A 15148-nucleotide genomic window follows, 5' to 3' on the forward strand; every position below is an offset into this window, starting at 1 on the left:
TGCAGGAGTCACAGAGCATCTGAGCGTGCCTGCTCTGTCTTTTTACCATGGGGCCAGACATCCCCAAGGCTCCAGACTTCTGATTCTGTGACCTGGGGGGCACTTGGTCCTTTGCCTACCACCACGCAGCCTTTCCAGAGAAAGCCCACAACATGCCAAGGCTTGGCTCTAAATTATAATCATTTTCTCCTTTCCGCCCTGTCCATTCTGGTGTTGTGACAGGTCTCACCAACTTGTCCTCCCACAGCAAATATATTTCTCAGGCCACTGTCTCCCACAGCCAGTGTCATCCCCGTCAGCTTTGCCCTTGACAAGCCAGCTGCCTGACTCCTCTGTGCAGGGGGAGGTGAGGCACCACAGAGACACAGAGGTTCCCAGACAGAGTCCAGGTACCCTGACTGGCAGTCCCCCCACCCCTCATGGCACTGCAAGAGAGAAATGCACTGTTCTCAGTTGACAGGAGAACTTCCTCGCTAACCAGCCCTGCTTCTCATGTAGCCAGGTCCCCTCCTCCACCCCTGCAAGATCTGGTTGGGAGGAGAAAACATTCCCAGCCTTTCTCTTCTGATGTCTTCTTTAATTGGCCAGACACTCAGGCATTCTAATCAGATCAAATAGTGATTTTCTTCTTTTCTCCTTTGCTTTCTTTTTCTCTAGCTTTGTTCTCCCCTCTCTCTGCTCCTTCCTCTTCCTCTTCCCTCTTTTTATACTACCTATTCAGGTCCTTAAAGGCCCCCTAAATACTGAAAAGATTGTAGTGTATCCCCCATCTATGAACAAAAATTAAAAATAACACAAAACCATAAAACACAAAGCTTGCCTGTATGCTGACATTAGATGTGCATCTTTCTCTGATTTCTGATTGCAAGATTCTGGATAAGTTTATCAAGGCTAAACTTTCTCTTTATTGCCGAGTACGTAGAAGTGTTAGTTTTGAACAATTGCTGTAACATATTACCTCGAACAATGTGGCTTAAAACAAAAGACATGTATCCTCTCATAATTCTGGAAGTCAGAAGTCTGAAACCAAGGTGTCGGTAAGGCCATGCTTCCTCTGAAAGCTCTAGGGGAGAAGAATCTGTTGCCTCCTCCAGCTTCCAATGGCTCTGGGCAGTCCCTGGCTCATAGCTGCATCACTCCAATCACTGCCTCCATTTCCACAGGGCCTTATGCTCTGTGAAGGCATGTCTCAAATGTTCCACTATCTACTTCTTATAAGGGCAACTAAAATGACATTTGTGACTCACCCTAAATTCAAGTTGATCCCATCTCGAGATCCTTACATTAATCATATCTACAAAGACCCTTTTTCCAAATAAGACCACATTCACAGATTCAAGGTAGACAAATCTTTTAGGAGGCCACCCTTCAACCTACTATAAAAGAGGATGGCGTTGCTCTTCCTTGGCTGGTGTTCTGAAGTCGTCCAACATGCCCTATTGTTTCCTCAGTGATTCTGTGGGAGAGCAAAGCTCCACAAGGATGTCAGGCTAGTAGCCTCTTCCTAGTAGTAGATGTCCCCAAAACTTACCAACCTGTTTGTCCTCAAGTATGTCCCTTGCCTTTGGGCCCTGGGAAATTTCCACTAAAAGAAGAGAGGATGTCATACACTTTCTTGTACCACTCATTTATTCATTTGACACATATCTACTTAAACCAACCAGGGACATGGCACAGGCACAGGAACTGGTAAGAAGGGACGAGGAATCCTTGGGCCCCTATTGTGTTGACACTGACAATGTGGACAGATATTTAGTGGAAGAGTTAAGCGTTCACTGTCATTTCAAGTTGGGGCTTGTTTCTGAGGCCCCTCCTATTGAGGTGGCATCCTGGTACATTCCCAGGCTTCTCGCCACAGATCATCATCCTACCTGTCCCCATCCAAGTCACCAATTTGCATTCCCCCATCTCATTTCTATAGGACAGGGGCAGATTCTCTGTCATTTTTTCCCCTAAACTGCACCACACCCTGCAAAGAAGCCATACAGCTCATGCAGTTTGTAGCTGTAATTTTTACTATAGACCAAGCCCTAGGCTGGTGCTTGGGACTTGGTTTGGAATAAGACATGCCCTTGACCTTACAGAGCTCATGTGTGGAAATATATAGCTGCCTGAGAAAATATAGCTAAGGCCAGGGCTAGTGCATTTCATACAGGTATAGCATTTCCTCCTTAATAAGAGCTCAGAGCTTTCTTAGGCAAAACAAGAGATCATGCCCTGTGATGTGAGCTTTTCTTAGAAAACCACCAAATCTCTCTCCCATGCCCACTGTTCACCACTATACATTCATTTCTTAGGGTGGGACGTTTCCTTCTTTATCTTACATTTTAAAAATTAAAAACTCTCTGGGAAAGAGATAGAATGAATTTCTAACTCCACATTCCAAACATTCATTCATACATTCATTCATTCCTTCAACAAATGTTTATTCCATTGTTTTATGTTCAGGCTCTTTGTCTACAAAGATGCTGTCTTCTTTAACACTTAACAGCAACCCCAGCAGGTGGAGAATGTGGAGGGCAGGGGTGTGAGATTGCCTAGGGCTGCAGGTTCAGGGATGGCAGAGCTGAGATCAGCATTCTGGCACATTCCATACTGAAGCTATCACCTGAACCCCCCACTGCTCTTTCAACCCCAAACAAAAGACAAAAAACTCCTTTTTGCTGTGGGAGACCAAAAAAAGGATCCAGGGCCCAAGTGAGAAGCAAGAAGGATGCTGATGGATCTCCTGTCTGAATTCCTTTCTGCCTGTCCCCAGTCTGTACCATTTGTCACTGTTGGTGCTGGTTTAAAGGGTTGTGAGTTGTTGCATGTGAATGATTTATACCCCCAGCTGACTCACCGGCACATCCAGATCAGAATCAATTACCCTGCCGATGGAACTTTTCTCCAGAGAAAAAGAAAAATGAGGTTTTGCCATTAATTTTAGTAAATGTACTATTCCTGAAGACTCCAGGAGCCATTATGGAGAAAAGAATATTCTGGCTCTAAATCATTCAAGTCCCTTTGTCATTGGAGCGATGAGACAGCTCATTCACAGATTTATATTCTGTTGTTTTTCAGTAGCTACAGCGCCCGGGGAAACCACCTTGGCCCCAGGACAGGGTGTCTAGGAAGGTTGGATGTGCTGATGGTGAGAGGGAGGCCTGCTGTCTGCTTGCTTTCAGCCAGACATGCCTGATTAGGAGGCTGCACCTAATCGGTTTCACCCTTCCTCATCTTGGCCTGACTTTCTGCTTTCAACTTTTTTCTGAGCAAGTGTCCTTTTCCCAAGTTTCCCAGGTCTTGGAAAACTTGCTTCTGCTTCCTCTTGGTGTATCTACCAGTGACCCAAGCTAGAAGTAGCAATGACCTAACTCCCTCTTGGTGTGTGTTAGTCTCCCAGGGATGCAAATTATCCAAAACCAGATGTCTTTTTTTCCTTAAATATTTTTTTTTCAAATTAATATGAAGAAACAAATTTTTAGGTTATATTACTATCACTCCCAAGGTAAAGTGCAAGCTAGAGGAGAGACCCCGCCTGGGGTCGGGGGGGAGAAGGTTGCTGAATACCCTCACATTGTGCACATTAAGTGCCCTCTCTCCTCCCACCAATTTCCCTCCTCCATCCTCTCCCTTCTCACCACTCCTCCTTGCTAGACTGTATGTTTTATCATTCATATGGGTGGTGTTTATATATTGATTTCGTAATAGTATTGAGTACATTGGATACTCCCCCCTGGCCACATTCTTGAGATACTTTACTAAGAAGAAAAGTGTGTTCCAATTCCATCCAGGTAAACATAAAAGATGCGACGTCTCTATCTTTTTTATGGCTGAATAATATTCCATGGTATACATACAGCACAGTTTGTTAATCCATTCATCGGTTGATGGGCATTTTGAGTTGCTTCCATGACTTGGCAATTATGAATTGAGCTGCAGTCAGCATTCTGGTGCACATGTCTTTGTGGTAAAATGATTTTTTTTTTCCTTGTGGGTAGATACCTAGTAATGAGATTGTGGGATCAAATAAAAGGTCTACTTTTAGTTCTTTGAGGATTCTCCATACTTCTTTCCATAAAGGCTGTATTAGTATCATCCATGCCAACATCTCCAGTTTGGGGACTTTGTGATGTGGACCAATCTTACTGGAGTTAGGCAATGTCTCAAAGTGGCAAAACCAGATGTCTTTAAACAACAGTGTTAGAGGCCAGAAGCCTGACATCAAGGTGTTGGCAGGGCCACACTCCTTCTGAAGGCTGTAGAGCTAGAGGATGACCCTTCCTTCCTCTCTCAGCTTCTGGGAGTCCAGGCATTCCTTGGCTGTGGCTACATTACTCTAATCTCTTCCTCAGTCTTCATATGGCCTTATCCTCTTCTCTTTTTGTTCTTGTCTCTCTCTCTCTCCTCTTTTGTAAGGGCACCAGTCATTGGATGTAGGGCCCACCCTAATCTAGGATGACCTCATGTTAACTAATTATTCCTACAAAGACCTTATATCTGAATAAGGTCACATTCTAAGTTTCTACATGGATAGAGTTTGGATGGTCAAAAGAGCACTGGACTTGAATCTGCTCACTGGACTTGAGCACCTTAGACAGGTAAGTTAACATTGTAGAACCTTGGTTTATTCATCTGTAAACAAGAGAATGTAAAGCAGCCTGTTTTATAAGGTGACTAGGAGGATTCAATGAGGATTACATGTACAAGTGCCAAATAGTGGCACAACAGGCACTTAACAGATGGCATATGGGTTTTTTTGTCTTTCTTTTTCGTACTCCTTCTTTAATTCCGTCCTTCTCCCTCAACTTAAACTTTGTCAGAAGTCTGCCACCTCCACTTCTGGGTCCCACACAACGCCCATGATGGTGGATGATGGTGATGTTGTAAGAGCTAGAATTTGCTTACTACATATTGCATACTGGGCCCTGGCCTAAGTACTTTACATGAGTCCTCTCATTTCAGCCTCACCCTTTGAGATAATTATCCATATCCATATCTTACTGATCAAGATACTAAACTAAGCACCAGAGAGATGGTTACCCCAAAGTCACATTCCATAAAACTGACTAAGTCAGAATGTGAACCTGAGTCTGACCTACTCAAAGCCCATTTCTTACTTTAGATGGGCTTTAGATACACAGTATTTACTCATGCAAGTACTTTTTTTTTTAATTTATCATACAAACCAGGCTCGGTGGTGCACACCTGTAATCCTAGGACTCTGGAAGGCCAAGGTGGGTGGATTACCTGAGCTCAGGAGTTGAAGACCAGCCTGAGCAAGAGCAGGACCCTGGCTCTAAAAAATATCCAGGCATTGTATCAGGTGCCTATAGTCGCAGTCACTTGGGAGGCTGATGCAAGAAGATTGCTTGAGCTCAGGAGTTTGAGGTTGCTATGAGTTATGATGCCACAGCACTCTACCTAGGGTGACAAAGTGAGACTCTGTTTCAAAAAAAAAAAAAATTAATCATACAAATTAATATTGCTTTTGAGTTAGTAAAGTAGAGTTTCTCACCCGTGGCATTGCTGGCACCTTGGATGAATAATTCCCAGATGTGTCCTGTGTCTGGTGGGGTAGTTAGCATCATCTCTGGCCCCCACTTATTAGATGCAAATAGCATCCAATTATCACTATCAAAAATGTCTCCAGACATTAACAAATGTCACCAATGGGGCAAAATCACCCTGTTAACAACTGTTGGTCTAATCTAACCTTCGCAATCACTCTTAAGGTAACATCTATGATAATGCTCCATTTTACAGATGATTAAACTAAGATTCAGAGAGAGGTGAAGTGATGTGCCCAAGGTCACAGGGCAACTGGAGACAGAAGCCCACCAGGAAGGGATAAAATCAGACTGTGAGGAGGGAACGCAATTCCCTACACTCCCAGGAAAAACACAGTAGCCGTTCCAGCAAAATCCAATCGTAACCTTTTCAAGACCCCAAGGCGACTGCCAGGTGGAATCTAATTCTGAGTGGAATTGAAAGCCTTGCTACAGACTGTGTACTTTTAATAATGTTTAAATAAAACATAGGAGCATGGGTGTGATCTCCTCACCGAGACTGGCTTGTCAGCTGCCTGGGCAAGGTCATAAATAGTTAATAGACAACCACTTATGGTTCTACTTCTGTTAAATCTAGCATCAATTATATATGGCCCATGAATTATTTATTTGGTGTTACTTTGGGATATATTTTTCACCTTCGGGGGGAAAAATGAAAAGAATGTGAGGCCCAAAGCAGATGAGGGGATAACTGAGGGGAATTCTTGGCCCCCTCTGTATCAGTCAGTATTCTCATTGAAGTGATTAAGAGGTGAATTTGGATCTGAGAGTCTCCACTACACCAGGAGAAAAGATTGGGATGGTGGTGTGCTGGTTAGCCTTTACTAACCACTTTCCAGTATAGGTGAATTCCTAGTTTGCAGTGTTGCCAATTTCTGTGGTGTAAATCTTCCCACCAGGGCTGATTTCAAACTAAACTACACACCGTCTGGAAGGCAGAGTTGGGAAGCAGTGCACAGTAGCACACCATTATATATCATTTCCACCACACAGATAATGATAGACACAAATAATGTCGTAAAGCGTCAATATGTGAAATGTTAGCAAAATAATTAGGAATTATTATAAATATGCATTACCTTTTTTAAAAAATAATTATTTAATTATAATCTTATATCATTTATTCTTTAATAGTAGCTGTGTTTGACAACCAGCTTTCAAAATTCTGGAAAAATTAACAATCGGCTCTTGCCAGCTGGGATGAGCTGCTTCCAATACACCACTTGCCCTGGAGTCTCCTTGGGATGGGTTCCCATGTCCTGGATGGTGGAATGGAAGGAGAGAAAGTTTGGAGTCAGAAGGCTCTTAATCATATCTCATCATGCATTGACTGTCTTTTTTTAACCAAAATTACGTAGATTCTCCATAGTTGACCCTCTCCCTACATTGACCACCTCCTTAAGTTGACATCATTTTTATAGACTGGACGTGTACCACGTGGCCTAGTTCCTTACGTTGACCACAAATCTGGGTGGACCAGATTGCTATAGTCCCTTGGGTTGTCAGCCCTTCTGATGGTACTTCACCCTCAGAACTCTGTTCTCTTGAGCAAGTTCTTTTACCTCATGTGTGAAATGGGTATAGTCGCATCTACCCTAAAAGATTAGAGCAAGTAATCCATGCCATGCTTCTAGACCCGCCTGCCACATAACTGTCCCTGAGGGCACATTGGCTCTATCATGCCGCTTTCTCACTTGTTTTCTGGCTACAGCAGGTAAGAGCCTTGGGAAGCCCAAAGCCAGGTTCTGTTTGTTTGTTTTGTATTTAATTTTCATTTCTTTTTGTCACCCATAGACTCATGTTTCCTAAGGTCAGACTACAGCCCCCTCTCATTGCTTGTCATACGGTATTCACTAACTCACGGTTAAGGGGTTCATTTTTCAAAAGCCCTTGGTGTTTTCCTCCCATAAGTGACTGTGAACTTGAGAGCATAAAGATGAATTATTTTGGCTGGGAACTGAAGTATTTAAAAAGGCATTCCATATGGAGGGCATTTGTGGCCATGAGCTGGGTGTAAATAACACGTTTTATGGCTCTCCTGACAGGGAGATAGCTCTCCTAATTACTGCCCCGTTATCTCAGCATGATCCAAAATGGCCCAACACGTTTATAAACTCTGCATTCACAGACTGCCTTTAATGCCCACTCTTAGAGGTCTCCCAACATGTTCAGAGAGCTGCCAGAAGAAACTGTAGACATTTCTATCCCTGCCCTCCTCCCAGGCACCAGGGTTTGCTGTTTGCTCCCCACAAAGGTTTTTGTACAAAGGAACCTCGGTCTTAAAAGGAACTTAAGTGGCATCATGACTCTGAACGTGAATTCTACCAAGCTGTCTTTATCTCACATGGTGAATGTGCTTGTCTCAATTCAAGCAGTGTTACCATCTAATAAAATGAGGGTTTTTTTTTCTTGCATCTGCCTCTGAGATGAGATATCTTGATAATAAAATCTATTACCTAAAATCTACCTAGGAATAATTGAGTCTATTACTCCCCAACTTACGGATTTGTTTTCACATTGAAAACAGGCTTACTAGCAATTAATCTGAATTTAAACTTGCTAATACCAATTACAAATAATGTGCCAAGTCTCCAGACGGCAAACAGAGGAGCAAATACTGATCTTGTCCCCTGAGACTTCATCAATTGAACTTTCGTCACTTCAGACTTGCTAGAAATTAGAGTAACTTAACTACTCAGAGTTAATTACTTTAACAAGAAATAGGGGAGCTATTGATTGAATACAGCAGGTGTACATTAAGTTATTCAAATAAATCCAATTCACATTGTTTAGATGAGATTATGTTTCATTTAATTGCACGTCAAGGGAAGCTTAGGAAGGTTCATCTTCACAGCTAAAAGTACGATCATTATTACAGGTCAACATCTTTAGCAGATAGTGGTCCCAGGGAACTCCAGGGAGCCCCCAAATTGGATAATATTTTGAATTCCCTTCCAGGCCATAATTTGGTTTTAAGAATAATTCCTTCTTTTTGAGGGAGTGTTATGGGGTGATGAGCTTAAACCATGGAGGAGATCTCAAAACTTAAGGATAGACCAAGCAGTGGGAAAGCAAAATGATTTTATTGGGAGAATTGACAGGGTTAGAGCTTGATGTGTATTTAGTGGGAAGAGATGAGTAAACTTCTCTAAGTACAGGTCTGTTGGTTGTTAGGCGTAGAAACAAAACTCAGGTTGGCTTCCAGGGGTTCTCAACCTGTGGGTCGCAACCCCTTTGTAACAATGAAAATACATTGCGGCATTAGGAAGATTGAGAACCACTGGCTTAAGCAGAAGGGAATTTATTGGTTCACATAATGCAAAGCCATATGTCCTCTGGTTTCAGCCCCAGTAGAATCTGGGGGCTCAAATAATGGCAAAGATGCCAACTGGCTGAACCCAGTGTGCTGCGGTCAACCTGTATCAGTTTCCCAGTATTGACTGGGCCTGTGTCTTCCCAATTCTATGCTCAGTCACCTTGGGAGCTTGACGTTAACCACTGAGGACATTGATACGGTGGAAACCGACCAATGCTACAGATGAGGGCTTCCCTCCACCACCCCCAGAGCCAGCACACCACTAGATGGAATTCTCTGTTCCCATCTCCTAGGAGTTGGTTGCTACTCTCAAGGAGGCTTTCCCTTCCTAGTGGCAATGGAGTAGGCTGACAACCAACCAGTGTATCAACTTCAGTAAGAGGAAGGCCTCTTGTACCCAATGACTCAGACATCCAGAAGTGGAGTCTTCCTAACCTTAAACCAAACACTGATGCCTGAAGGGTGCCATCTCTGGACAGTTCTGGGACAAATGCCCAGGTCTGGATCCAGGTGTAGAGTAAGCTCCATCCTAACCACGTGGATGGTGAGTGGAGGAAGCATAGTTCTCCAAAAGAAAAGCAAAATGTTGGTGCCAGAGAAGGGGGAATGGCTTCTAGGAGGAAAAAAACCCTTAGAAGTCCACTGCAGAGGCCACTCCTGTGTGCCTCGACTCTTGCTGAGATCTGTCTGCATTGCCCCAAGACCCCTCTAGGTTTTCAATTCTCTAATTTTTTTTTTCTTGCCTCCTATTTGACTTTTTCCTCCTCTGTTTTCTACCTTTTCTGTTATTCTCAAGGCTGTGATGTCCTAAAAAGTAGGGTGGATCAAAGAAAGGAAAGGGAGACCAGAAGTGGACAGCCTGACTTTCCTTTCTGTCTTCCCAAGGGAGTGGCTCATGTAGTAGCAGGATTCTGCCTTGGAGCCAGGAGGCCTGGATTTGACCCCTCTGCATCTACCTACCCAGGTGATCTTGGGCATGTCTCTTCTCTTTCTAGACTCACTTTCTTTCTCTGTAACATGGACCAGATGATCTTTGGAACTGTGCTAAGACTCTAGATAAGTCCAGAGTTGGTTAATTATGGAGCTACAAGCTTCAAATGTGTCTCAAAGGGCTGATAGTCCAGCCTCCTTTGAAAACTCATTTCTACACTCCAAGATCTATGAATAGTCACAGAATCTCCCACCTAGAGGTATTTAGGCCTCTTCGCCCCTGCTGTCACATTCTCTAACCTCAGCCTGGTGGAAAGTCCCCTTCTGGTGATGCAACTGGGGGGTTGGGGAAATCACTACTTCCATGGGAAACAACATCTCTATAGGAACCTCTCTCTCTCCAGCCCTTTCTAGATTAATTCTGTACCTACCCCCCAGCTTGATTCCAGAGGTGTCACCTTATTTCTGGGGAGATGGTTTCAAAGGACAGAGAGATAGCTCTTGCTTTTATCACCTGGGTACACAGAGATTGCCAAGTTTTTCTTTTTTTAATAAAATAAATTCAGTTTTAATAAAAAAAAAATCTTCCAGCATAAAAAAATGATAGGAGACATAACTTGCAAATATCTTGTCCCATTCTGAGGACTGTCTGCTTGCTTTACTTACTATGTTCTTGGCTGTGCAGAAGCTTTTTAGTTTGATCGGGTCCCAGTAGTGTATTTTTGATGCTGCTTCAATTGTTGGGGGCTCCTCCTCATAAAATATTCGCCCAGGCCAATTCCTTCGAGTGTTTTCCCTGTGTTTTCTTCTAGTATTTTTATAGTTTCATGTCTTAAGTTTAAATCTTTAATCCAGTGAGAGTCTATCTTAGTTAAAGTGAAAGGTGTGGGTCCAGTTTCAATCTTCTGCAGGTTGCCAGCCAGTTTACCCAGCACCATTTGTTAAATAGGGAATCTTTTCCCCACTGAATGTTTTTAATTGGCTTGTCAAAGATCAAATAATGGTAAGTAGCTGGATTCATCTCTTGGTTCTCTATTCTGTTCCAGACATCCACCTTTCTGTTTTTGTGCCAGTACTATGCTGTTTTGATCACTATTGATTTATAGTATAGTCTGAGGTCTGGTAGTGTGATTCCTCCTGCTTTGTTTTTATTTCTGAGTAATGTCTTGGCTGTTTGAGTTATTTTCTGATTCCATATAAAACAACGTATTATTTTTTCAAGATCTTTAAAGTATGACAATGGAGTTTTAATAGGGATTGCATTAAAATTGTATATTGCTTTGGGTAGTATAGACATTTTGACAATGTTGATTCTTCCCAGCCATTTAATAATCAGAATACACAGAGAACTCAAATGTATTAGCAAGAAAAGAACAAGCGATCCCACCTCAGGGTGGGCAAGGGACTTGAAGAGAAACTTCTCTGAAGAAGACAGGCACATGGCCTACAGACACATGAAAAAAAGCTCATCATCCTTAATCATCAGAGAAATGCAAATCAAAACTACTTTGAGATATCATCTAACTCCAGTAAGATTAGCGCCATCACAAAATCCCCAAACCAGAGATATTGGCGTGGATGTGGAGAAAAGGGAACACTTCTACATTGCCGGTGGGAATACAAACTGATACGGTCCTTTTGGAAAGATGTTTGGAGAATACTTAGAGATCTAAAAATAGATCTGCCATTAGATACTATAATTCCTCCACTAGGTATATATCCAGAAGACCAAAAATCACATTATAACAAAGATATTTGTACCAGAATGTTTATTGCAGCCCAATTCATAATTGCTAAGTCATGGAAGAAGCCCAAGTGCCCATTGATCCACTAATGGATTAATAAATTGTGGTATATGTACAACATGAATATTGTGCAGCCTTAAAGAAAGATGGAGACTTTACCTCTTTCATGTTTACATGGATGGAGCTGGAAAATATTCTTCTTAGCAAAGTATCTTAGGAATAGAAGAAAAAGTATCCAATGTACTCAGCCCTACGATGAAACTAATTTATAGCTTTCATATGAAAGCTATAACTCTATTACAGCACAACAATATGGGGAAAGGGGCAAGGGAAGGGAGGGGGGAGGATGGGTGGAGGGAGAGTAATTGGTGGGACCACACCTACGTTGCATCTTAGAAGGGTACAGGTGAAACTTACTAAATGCCGACTATAAATGTCTGAACACAATAACTAAGAAAATGCCATGAAGGCTATGTTAACCAGTTTGATGAAAAGATTTCAAATTGTATTGTACCCCATGATTGCATTAATGTACACAGCTATGATTTAATAATAAAAAAACTAAAAAAAATGATAGGTTCACTTTATTGGTCTAATTAGGAAAAGAAAGTGAGCACCCTAAAAAAAGCCAACATAATCTTCCTCACGATAATAGATGAAAAATACTTTAAAATATTAAGAAATAAAATACAAGCCTTTATAAAAAGGATACTACATGCCTTCCTAGGTTTTTTTTTTTTTGTTTAAAAATCCCTGAACACTCTTTTGAATTCACAGCTGATGCAGATCTGTGGTAAATAGAATCTGAGCTCCCCATGCATCAGGCTCATCTCCACTCCCACCTGGGCCCCTGAGGATTGATAAATAGTCACAAATATTTACATATTGTCAGTGGCTGCTTTTCTGCTACAATGGCAGGGAGGCATATTTGTGCCAGAGACTATTTGGGCCACAATGTCTAAAATATTAACTATCTAGCCCTTTACAGAAGAAATTTCCTTGCCTTTGCCTAGAGCATTTCTCAGCACATAATTGGCATAAAAATACAAGTAAAGAGAAGAAAGAACTTGACAGAAAGTAAAAAAAAAACCAAAAAACTGGGAGTAGGGAGACCTAGATGCAAATCTCAATTCCAACACATCCTTATTGTGTGACTTTGTCAAAGCACTCATCTTCACTGTCTCATAAAGTGGGGATAATCATTGCAACTCCTTATGGGATAATGAGGAATATTTGAGATAACTTGTTTTAAATGCCATTAACAGTGTCTGGCACTGTTAAACCAGTTGTCATCATCATCTTTATCACCATCATTGTTGTTACCACCATCCTCATGATCATGACTGCCATTATCAACAGGACCGTCATTACCAATTGTATGTATGATCATCAGTGCAACCATCAGCCTCACCACCACCATCGTCATGAAAATATCACTTTCTCATCACTGTCAGCGTCACCATCACCACCATCATCACTGTCATCACATCACGTCACCATCACGTCATTGTCACATCACCATCACTGTCACCATCACCATCAGCATCACCATCACCATCATCACTGTCACCATCAGTATCACCACCACTATCATCACCACCATCATCATCACTGTCACCATGACCATCATAATCACCGTCACTATCATCATCACTGTCACCATCACCATCTGCATCACTACCACTATCAGCATCACCATCACCATCAGTATCACCATCACTGTCACCATCAGTATCACCACCACTATCAGCATCACCATCACCATCAGTATCACCATCACCACCACTGTCACCATCACCATCACTATCACCATCAGTATCACCACCACTATCAGCATCACCATCACCATCACTGTCACCATGACCATCATAATCACCGTCACTATCATCATCACTGTCACCATCACCATCTGCATCACTACCACTATCAGCATCACCATCAGTATCACCATCACTGTCACCATCAGTATCACCACCACTATCAGCATCACCATCACCATCAGTATCACCATCACCACCACTGTCACCATCACCACCACTGTCATCATCACCATCACTGTCACCATCAGTATCACCACCACTATCAGCATTACCATCACCATCACCACTTTCATCATCACTGTCACCATCAGTATCACCACCACTATCAGCATCACCATCACCATCAGTATCACCATCACCATCAGTATCACCATCACTGTCACCATCACTACCACTGTCACCATCACCATCACCATCACTGTCACCATCACCACCACTGTCACCATCACCATCAGTATCACCATCACCATCATTGTCACCATCACCATCACCATCAGTATCACCATCACCATCATTGTCACCATCACCATCACTGTCAGCATCAGCATCAGCATCACTATCAGTATCACCATCACCATCACTGTCACCATCACCATCATCATCACATCACCATCTGCATTCCCATCATCTTCACTAGAGTGAAACCAAAGTTACAGAGCGCCTCAGAGCCCCTTTCAAGAGTAGGCAAGCCTTGAGCTTCCAAGGTATAAGTCTATGCCAGTAGTTAGATTATTTCCAGTTTAAAAATTCTGGGAATTATGTCTCCAAATGCAATTCCCCTCCCCTGTGATCCTTGGGTTCACAGATGCCTCCTTCTTCACACTCAGAGTCCTGAGCATCAGCTTCGTTGGAATTCTGCCCTCTCCCCAGCCGTGCCTTGGCTGCCTTCCAGGTAAATGACTCGGAGCCCTTCCTGCTGCATGTCACCTCTGCCGCCTGCTTAGATAATTAGAATCAACACATTCATTTCCCTAACGGCATTCTCATCTCCCCCTCACAAAGTTTTCAAATGGAAAAAGGCAGAAACAAGCTACATCTGTCCTTGTTCAGGCAATTTGCAGCTGTCTGCAGCCGACATCCACCCAGCTGGGTGCAGAGCTAGTTTTCTTGGATGCTTTTGGTGGGAGATGATGTGGTCAATGCTGTTATTAAAGTTTGGCAGCAGTTTAGAGACAAAGTGTCCTGCTGGAGAAACACTTATAAACAAATACTCTGGGGGGAATCCACCCGGCTCCTGCCTTTGTGAGCTAACTGCTTGGTGGGTGGGGAGAAAAAAATACCTATGTCACTTTCTCAGCAAACAAAAGGAAAAGAACTCAAGGAAAAAAAACATTGTTTTTACTTCTTCCTGAGAGTTTGCTGGGGTTGTGCCCAGGTAATGACTAGGTACTCCACTGCAGGGATCAGTGAGTACTTTCTGGAAAGGATCAGGCCCTAACTATTTTAGTACGCCATACTGTCTACATCACTGTTACTCAACTTGCCCTTGTAACACCAAGAGGTCACAGACCATAGGAGAATAAAGGAGCATGGCTGGTAGACCAGATCTGGCCCACAGGGTGTAGTTTGCCAAATCTTCCTCTATTGGAAGGAAAAGTGGAATGAAGGACATATAGCAGAGCTAGGTTTAAATCCTGGCTCTGGTTCTTTTAGACAATGAACTGGGAAAATCACCTGTCCTCTCTGAGTCTTAATTTCTTCATCTGCAAAATGGGTTTAAGGTAGTGAAGAGAGTAAAGGTATGTCTTGCACACATTAAGTGGTTAAGAAATTATAACTCTCCTT

General features: G+C 42.6%; 1 protein-coding gene across 4 annotated transcripts in view; it reads left to right on the forward strand.

Annotated features, from left to right (window-relative positions):
• MYO18B (myosin XVIIIB) overlaps window positions 1-15148 on the forward strand; it is a 301196-nt gene that overhangs the window by 217845 nt on the left and 68203 nt on the right. The window lies entirely within an intron of this gene.

Source organism: Nycticebus coucang, chromosome 4 (assembly GCF_027406575.1).
Source record: "Nycticebus coucang isolate mNycCou1 chromosome 4, mNycCou1.pri, whole genome shotgun sequence".
Classification (NCBI taxonomy): Eukaryota; Metazoa; Chordata; class Mammalia; order Primates; family Lorisidae; genus Nycticebus; species Nycticebus coucang.